At 47.9% G+C, this 8496-nt stretch overlaps 1 pseudogene; it reads right to left on the bottom strand.

Annotated features, from left to right (window-relative positions):
* Positions 1–1321: 1321 nt before the first annotated feature.
* Positions 1322–3549, bottom strand: LOC130879907 (sulfotransferase 1A1-like; annotated as a pseudogene).
* Positions 3550–8496: the final 4947 nt, after the last annotated feature.

Below are 8496 nucleotides of genomic sequence, written 5' to 3'. Positions count from 1 at the left end.
ATTTATAATTAAGAAATATAGGTTAATAGATAATCATCTATAATAGTCAAGATTGTAGTCATGTTAATTAGGTTTTCTAGATAGATAGAGTTATATTTCCGTTAGTTAGGTATTCTTCAAATCTTTCAGAGACCTTCAGAATATGGCATTTAAGTGTTTTATGAACTTAGGACTTTTCATGACAGTGAGACACATCTGCTCCTGGCAGCATCAATCTACTTCAAGAGGAAGATGGGCATCAAAGAGGCTCCTCATGAAGTTTGTTAGCCATTTGGGCAAGAAACTGCTGTTGCCTGGACTGTTTGATGAACTGAACATGCAGAACCCACAGAGAGATGACTGCTAAAGTTGCCTAAAGGTGAGACGATCTTCGGGGTTCCTGCTTCATGGAAGAGTCTGCTAGAAATTCTGCAGGACACAGAAAAATGTGATGGACAAACTGCCAGAATAGGTGGAACTGTCTTTGAAATTTCCTGCTTCATGGAAAAGTCTGCTGGATACTATGGGCCTGTGGGCTGAAGATGGATGCCCCAATGGTACAGAAGAACTTTGGGTGACTGTCCAGGCAGCTAGATGCCTCTGTCAATTCTAGAGTTTTGGAAGTTGCTTACAATGTACTTCCTGCTTACTTAGTTAATATATATCCTTCTGGAGTCTTTGATGGAGTTGAAGAATTTATAGTTCTAGTTTTCCTTAGTTATGATAAAAGATAAAGTAGGTATAAATATTGTAACTGTAATTCTTGCTTGATATATGTTTTGTTATATGTGATTTTACTATGTTAAAGTTAAAGCCTTCCTTTCTGTTTAAACAGAAAAAGGGAAATGGTGTGGAAGGTCCTTCTGTCTATGTGTTGCTTTTATTGGTTAATGAATAAAGAAACTGCCTTGGCCTGTTGATAGGGCAGAACTTAGGTAGGTGGGGAAAACTGGACTGAATTCTGGGAGAAGGAAGGTGGAGAGAGAGACGCCATGTAGCCCTGCCAGAGACAGACGCCGGAACTTTACCTGGTAAGTCAAAGCCATATGGTGAAGCACAGATTAATTGAGATGGGCTAAATCAATATGTAGGAGTTAGCCAATAAAAAGTTAGAGCTAATGGGTGAAGCAGTGATTTAATTAATAGAGTTTCTGTGTTGATTATTTCAGGTCTAAGCTAGCTGGGCGGCCTGGAACCAACTAGCGGCCTATCACTACAGTGGAGTTTAGACTAAGGCAACTCCCAGGGGAGGGGGCTTGAAATAGAACCTCCTGCCCAGCATTCCAAAGATGGATGCCAGGGGCTGGGATGAGGCCCCTGACTATAATAAGGACAGGGACAGACTTTGATCTCTGGTGTCCAGTCTTGGCACATTGGAGCAGGGAGAAGCAAGAGCAGCAAAGCACCAGATCAACAATGGCACATGAGTGACACCTGCTTCAAGATAAGGGCTGTGCAGCGCCCTCTGATGAGCTGCACTGAGGGCCTAGCCAGGAGGTAGGATGGGAGGGGCTGGTCTGGGGTGGGGCTGGGATAGGGATGGAGCTCAGGGCCAGGACAGGGCCAGGTGAGTGATGCTCCTGCCTGTGACACAGAAGGAAGTGGCAGCAGGCAGTCTCACCTCCTTCAGGTCTTCATAGAAGAGATAGAGAACAGGGTGAGAGCGTGTCAGCTCCCACCACTCCTTCACGTGCTGGTACCACGACCCATAGGACACTGGGGAAGGGAATGGGGCACAGACATGCCTGTCAGCTCCAGCTGTGCCCTCGGCCCCAGCCCGCTCTGTGCTCCAGACTCAGGTTCACCTTTCCCCTCCATGAAGTTGTCCAGGAAGCTGTCCCAGGTGCCTGGATCAGGGTGCACCTTGGCCATGTTGTAGAAGTTATAATAGGAGACGGCCACATCCTTTGCATTTCTGGCAATGTAGATCATCTGCAGAGGCAGACAGTCCCACACCCTCAGTACCAATCCTCACACACTAAACCCTACCCCAGTCCTGGTGCCACCGTGTGGTGTGTGTGTGTGTGTGTGTTTTACTAGAAAGGGATTGGTATATATATATTTTTTTTCTTTGTTTTATTGTTTTGTTCAGGGAGGGACAGAGTCTCCCTATGTAGTCCTGGCTATCCTGGAATTCACTCTGTAGATCAAGCTGTGCTTGAATTTACAGAGGTCTGCCTGTCTCTGATTTCTTAATGCTGGGATTAAATGCATGTGTCACCATGTCTGGCTGTCGTTTTGTTTTGGGAAGGGGGAGGTAAACAGGGTCTTTCTATGTAACCATGGCTGACCTGGAACTCACTATGTAGACCAGGTTGACCTCGAACTCTTGAAGACCTATTTGCTTCCACAGTGCTGAGATTAAAGGCATGTGACACCATACCTGGCCCACTCTTCACAGCACTCAATGGGGGAATTGTCTCCCGAGGTGGCAAAGGAGAAACAGGCTGGACTGTTGCTATCTTGTGGCGTGGGTACCACTACCCCGGGATTTATCCAGTGCTTGTTCTTGGCATGGGTTGGTTATGAGGGCTCATTCCCCCATGGTTCTCTTGTGGAAGGCTTGGTTGTAGCTGGGCAGCAGCACTGGGAAGTGACTAGCTGGTGAAGACTGACCTAATGCAGGGATTGGTCCTGCATGTTCGGCGGCATTCCTGGGAGGTGCTGAGAGCCAGGAGGTTGGCTTGGCTGGAAAGATGTGCAGCATCAATGCTGTTGTGGTACCTTACTGATTTTCCATGCACTTCTATCATGATATCCTGCCTCCCCACAACCCAGAAAAAAAGATTCACTGTGCCCTGAAACCATGAGTCAGAACAGACCCAGAGTTCTCTTTTATTCACATTGAGGATAAACAAGCTAACACAAAGGTCTAAAGCCAGGTTGGTCCCCAGGCGTGGGTCTTGTCAGCTCTCTCCCATGCTCTGTGAGCACCTTGTTCTGTGACCCCCTTCTCTTAGATCTGCACTCTAAACCCCACAACACTGAAAGATGGCCTCTCCCTTAATGAACCAGCTGAGACCTCGGCAACACAGGACCAAGGTCTATCCAGGACTAACACTGCCCTGGCTTCTCACCTTGACCTCATTCAGCAAACTATCAGGGACCAGAGACATGAGCAAGTTTGTCGTGAGGCATCGTGGGGCTGGCGTGTTTCCCAGAGCTTCAAGACCTAAGTGTGCATAGGGGAGGGCTGGTGATCAGGACCCTCGGGGCTTCATTTCCCCAGGGTTCCCTCACATACCTGAGGGGACACCGGGGCTTTTGAACTCTAGGAAGGGCACCCAGATATAGATGAGGTCCAGTGACATTTATCTGGGTTAACATCCTGATAGATCATGTCAAGTATCATACTGACCCAGGAGGTACCTGGAGAGGAGGAAGTGGAGGGTGAGCAGGGCTGAGGGCTCGGCTCTGCCTGCTCCAGGTGGAAGCTGCAGGCCTGGTGAGGAGACTCTTCTGGCTTCCCAGACTTCGGGTGTGGGCTGATGAGCTCATCAGGAAAGGCTTGCAAGTTTTGCTTTCAGCCATCCCCTTGGCAAAGTATTTGACCATCAGGATGGTCCGAAACAGTCAGCCCACTTCTGTTAGCAACACATCCCTACCGCCACCTAAGGCACTCCTACCTGAAGATAAAGAGCAGGAGGCGTTGGGGTTCCAAACGCTCAGCTGGAGCCCATGGAGCCAGCAAGTGCTAGGGCCGTGTGACTGGAAGGTTGATCTAACTCCAGGGCAGTGGTCACCATCTGTACAGCAGTTCAGCTTTGTTCATGTTATCACTCCTCCCTCTCTTCGATTGTATTCCAGGAGCTCGGCCCAGAGGTTAGCTGTGGATCTGCTTCCATCTGTTTCTGAATGAGGGTTCTGGCTTCTCTGGGACTGTGGACTGTAGACTGTTATCCTTTGCTTTATGTCTAATATGCACTTATGAGTAAGTACATACTACATTTGTCTGGGTCTGGGATACTGCATTCAGAATGTGGTTTTTTTTTTCCCTAGTTCCATCTATTTGCCTGCAAATTTCAAGATGTCATTGTTTTACTGCTGAGTTCTACTCCACTGTGTAAATGTACCACATTTTCTTTATCCATTCTTTTTTTTTTTTTTTTTTTTTTTTTGGGTTTTTCGAGACAGGGTTTCTCTGTGGTTTTGGAGCCTGTCCTGGAACTAGCTCTTGTAGACCAGGCTGGTCTCGAACTCACAGAGATCCGCCTGCCTCTGCCTCCCGAGTGCTGGGATTAAAGGCGTGCGCCACCACCGCCCGGCTTCTTTATCCATTCTTTAGTTGAGGGGCATCTAGGTTGTTTCTAGGTTCTGACTATTATGAATAATGCTGCTTTGAATATAGATGAGCAAGTGCCCTTATGATATGATTGAGCATCCTTCGGGTATATGCCCAAGAGTGATATTGCTGGGTCTTGAGGTAGACTGATTGCTAATTTTCTGAGAAATTGCCATACTGATTTCCACAGCTGCTGTGCAACTTTGCACTCCCACCAGCAATGGAGGAGTGTTCTCCTTACTCCACATCCTCTCCAGCAGAAGTTGTCATCAGTGTTTTTTATCTTAGCCATTCTGATTGGTGTAATATGGAATCTAAGTATTGACAGAGGTTTCTGCCTCACCAGGTCCCACAGTCGTTCAGTCCCAAAGAAATACACAGAGGTCTACATTAATCATAAACTGGTTGACCTAGTAGCTCAGGCTTCTTTTAATTAATTCTTACAAATTGTTACTTCTTACATCTTAATCCATAATTCCTGTCTGTGTCAGCCACGTGGCGTTCTCATCTGTGTCCTCCACGTCCGGGTGACAACCGCAGACTGAACTTTCCTCTTCCTAGAATTCTCTTGTTCTCGTTGCCCCACCTCTACTTCCTGCCTGGCTACTGGCCAATCAGCATTTTATTAAAAATAATACAAGTGACAGGATAAAAGACCATTGTCCTACAGCATCTAAGAGTTGTTTTGATTTGCATTTCTCTGAGGGCTAAGGATGTTGAGGATTTCTTTAAGCATCTTTTGGCCATTTGAGATTCTTCTTTTAGAATTCTGTTTAGAATTGTACCCCATTTTTTAATTGGGTTATATGGTAGTTTGATGTCTAGTTTCTTTGAGTTGTCTAATTTCTTGAGTTCTTTGTATATTTTGGAGATCTGATGTTGGGTTGGTGGAGATCTTTTCTGATTGTGTAGGTTGCCATTTTGTCTTGTTGACCATGTCCTTTGCTTTACAGAAGTTTCTCAGTTTCAGAAGGCCCCATTTATTGTTTCCCTCAATGTCTGTGCTACTGGGGTTATACTTAGGAAGTGGTCTCCTGTGCCAGTGTGTTCAAGTGTACTTCCCACTTTCTCTTCTAGAGGTTCAGTGTGGTTGGATTTATGTTGAGGTCTTTGATCCATTTGGACTTGAGTTTTGTGCATGGCGACAGATATGGATCTATTTGTATTCTTCTACAAGCCGACATCCAGTTTAGGGTGCACTTCTTAGATACCACCTGCCCAGCCCGTTTTCAACTTGGCATTAGGACAGATATAATTAGTTGGGGCACTGAGCTTGTTTAGAGGTCAGAGGCTTCTGTGTGCATGAGCAAAACTGACGGTTCACTGGGGTTGCCCCACTGAGCTCAGATAAGCATGAAGAAAGAGCATAGATGGGGAAAGTCCTGGCAGAGGTCAGACAGAAGCTGCCCATATAACCAGAGCCAGCCTGTGGAACACGATGGAGCAAGGTGTCAGGCAGGGCAAAGGCCATCTGTCTTATCTACCCACCTCATGCAGGCACTCACCTGACTTAAGAGGATCTGGCCTGTGGCCTCCTGGGCACACAGCTTACTGGGTACACAGCCTGGGGAGTGCAGGGCTCTTTCACCTGTTTGTTTGTAGAGTGCACCCACGGGTGGGCTGTTTCGTAGGATGCACCCATGGGTGGGCTGTTTTGCAGGATGCACCCATGGGTGGGCTGTTTTGCAGGATGCACCCACGGGTGGGCCGTTTTGTAGGGTGCACCCACGGGTGGGCTGTTTTGTAGGGTGCACCCACGGGTGGGCTGTTTTGCAGGACGCACCCATGGGCGCTGTTTTGTAGGATGCACCTATGGGTGGGCTGTTTTGTAGGGCATACCATGGGTGGGCTGTTTTGTAGGGCGCACCACAGGTGGGCTGTTTTGTAGGGCATACCATGGGGTGGGCTGTTTTGTAGGGCACACCACAGGTGGGCTGTTTTGTAGGATGCACCACAGGTGGGCTGTTTTGTAGGATGCACCCATGGGTGGGCTGTTTTGTAGGGCGCACCATGGGTGGGCTGTTTTGTAGGGTGCACCCACGGGTGGGCTGTTTTGTAGGGTGCACCCACAGGTGGGCTGTTTTGCTTCCCCAACAGTGGTCTACACCTGGGTTGGCTCTGGAAAATCCACTGCTGCAGGACAGGTCCTTTTCTAACAAACCAGGTCAAGGGGAGAAATGAAAGGGCAAGATGGGTGGGGCTAGTTTCCTTTCAGTTGGCTGCAGACCAGCAGTGAGGAAAACAAGAGCTGAGGGTAGGGCTTGTCCTCAGGTTTTTCTAAGAACTTCCTGGATTGTGAGAATTTGAAACCAGAGTGACAGGTATGTAAACATCTGTCACAATCATTCTGCTGCTGTCTAAAACTTCTGTTTTCACAAACCCAAAGAATTCTTTTGAGTTCCAGGGAGGCGAATAGAAGGATCCACCTCAAACAGGTCAGATATACCCTTATCAATTCCCTAGTCCTAAAAATTTTCCTAAACTTAACTTTGTCCTCTGTTCTGCCAATACCTTAAACAGGTATAAGAGACACCAGACATTTCCATACCACAAACACTGGACAGGAACAAAGAGACCAGCTACCCCAGGTTGTGACCAGCACCCAGCTTTCTCAGGTTCCCCAAGACAATGCCCACAAATAAGCAGGAAGCAGTCTTGATAATCTGCCGCCCCAATTCCTTTAACCTGTTGCACCTAACCTCCCGCCTTTTTATTATAAAAGAGATGGGAATGTAATGGTCTGTCCTGTCTCTTTAAGAGACAAGCCACGCCCACCCCCACCACACCACCACTGAGGCAAGTTGATCTTCAGCTTCCAGCTTGAGTCCCTCCCTTTCCATCTCTCTTGAAGAGGCAACTTCTGTTTCTCTCTTCTCCCAACTTCTCCCTTTCCCCCATCTCTGCTCCTCTCTCTCTCCCTCTCTCTGCCTCTCTTTCTGCTCTTCCCTCTTCTCCCCTTCCCTTCCTTTTTTTTTTTTTTTTTTGTTTTGTTTTGTTTTTCGAGACAGGGTTTCTCTGTGGTTTTGGAGCCTGTCCTGGAACTAGCTCTTGTAGACCAGGCTGGTCTCGAACTCACAGAGATCCACCTGCCTCTGCCTCCCAAGTGCTGGGATTAAAGGCGTGCACCACCACCGCCCGGCTCTTCCCTTCCTTCTCTAACCCACTAAATAAATATCCAACTTCACTCTGCATGACGTGCCTACCCGTCTTGGTCTCTCACCCACCACACGACTTCCTGCCTGGGACCCAGCTGCCTTTGTGGCCCACCATGGTCTCAGGACCACCTGCCCACTGCCTGCTGCTGCTCGGGGACCTGCAGCATTTTATTTAAAGCATTACAGGATGGACCTCATGAAGGGCCCATGGGTGGTTTAGAGCAGGGGGAAGCTGAGGAAATTACAGGCATCTAAGGGTCCTGTGAGAACCCTCATTAGAATAGTAGTTATTGGGGTAGTCTCATGAAGGCCCCAGAAGGGAGCCCCACCTCATGATCCCTGGGAAGGGAGCCAGAGAGCAACATGTAGGTGAACTACTGGGCTCTGTGGAGAGCAGGAAGCCTCTTCCACCATTTTGGTCTCAGTGTTTATGTAACTGGCCTGGCAGACATGATAGACCTAGTAGACTCTTGTGTCTCTCAAATTGTCTCTTAGACTATTGAAACAATGGACCCTAAAGAAATGGAAATTTCCTCCAGAAATATCATGCTGGGAAAAGAAAGGAGCCCAGCTAGAGGGGCAAATTGTCTTCCTGAAAGAGATCTCACATAGTCCAACACCTTGTCCAACCTCCTGACAGCATAAGACAGAAGCCCAGATGGTGTGTCAGTGGTGGGTATGACCAGGCCTTGACAGGACTGTGTGGGTATGCATATCCTTGGACAGCTATTTAAACTCAGTGAAGGACCTTGAAGATGGACTCAAAGGGTTTACTGGACCTCTTTATTCCTCTTCCCACTATAAATTTCCCTTTTCTGCTCTGAACTTTTACTTTGGCTCTTCTGGTTGGATTGCTGAGGACGGGTGGTCAGACCGACATGGTATAGGTTGGGACTCACGGGTTCAGTAACACCTGGATTGAGAGCTCGCAGCAAGCTTTACTCTGAGGGCTTGTGGGGCTCCCTGCAAACATCAGGGTTGGCAGAGGAATGGCGCGTGAGACAAGAAGGAAACACATGGTTCAGCACAACTCAGTAGCTGCTGTGAGTTCAAACTTCAAGAGTTTTACACCAGGCAGCT

This window comes from Chionomys nivalis, chromosome 8 (assembly GCF_950005125.1).
Source record: "Chionomys nivalis chromosome 8, mChiNiv1.1, whole genome shotgun sequence".
In the NCBI taxonomy this organism is placed as follows: domain Eukaryota; kingdom Metazoa; phylum Chordata; class Mammalia; order Rodentia; family Cricetidae; genus Chionomys; species Chionomys nivalis.
Note: the sequence above shows the minus strand (reverse complement) of the source record. Positions and strands in the feature narration are given on the sequence as shown.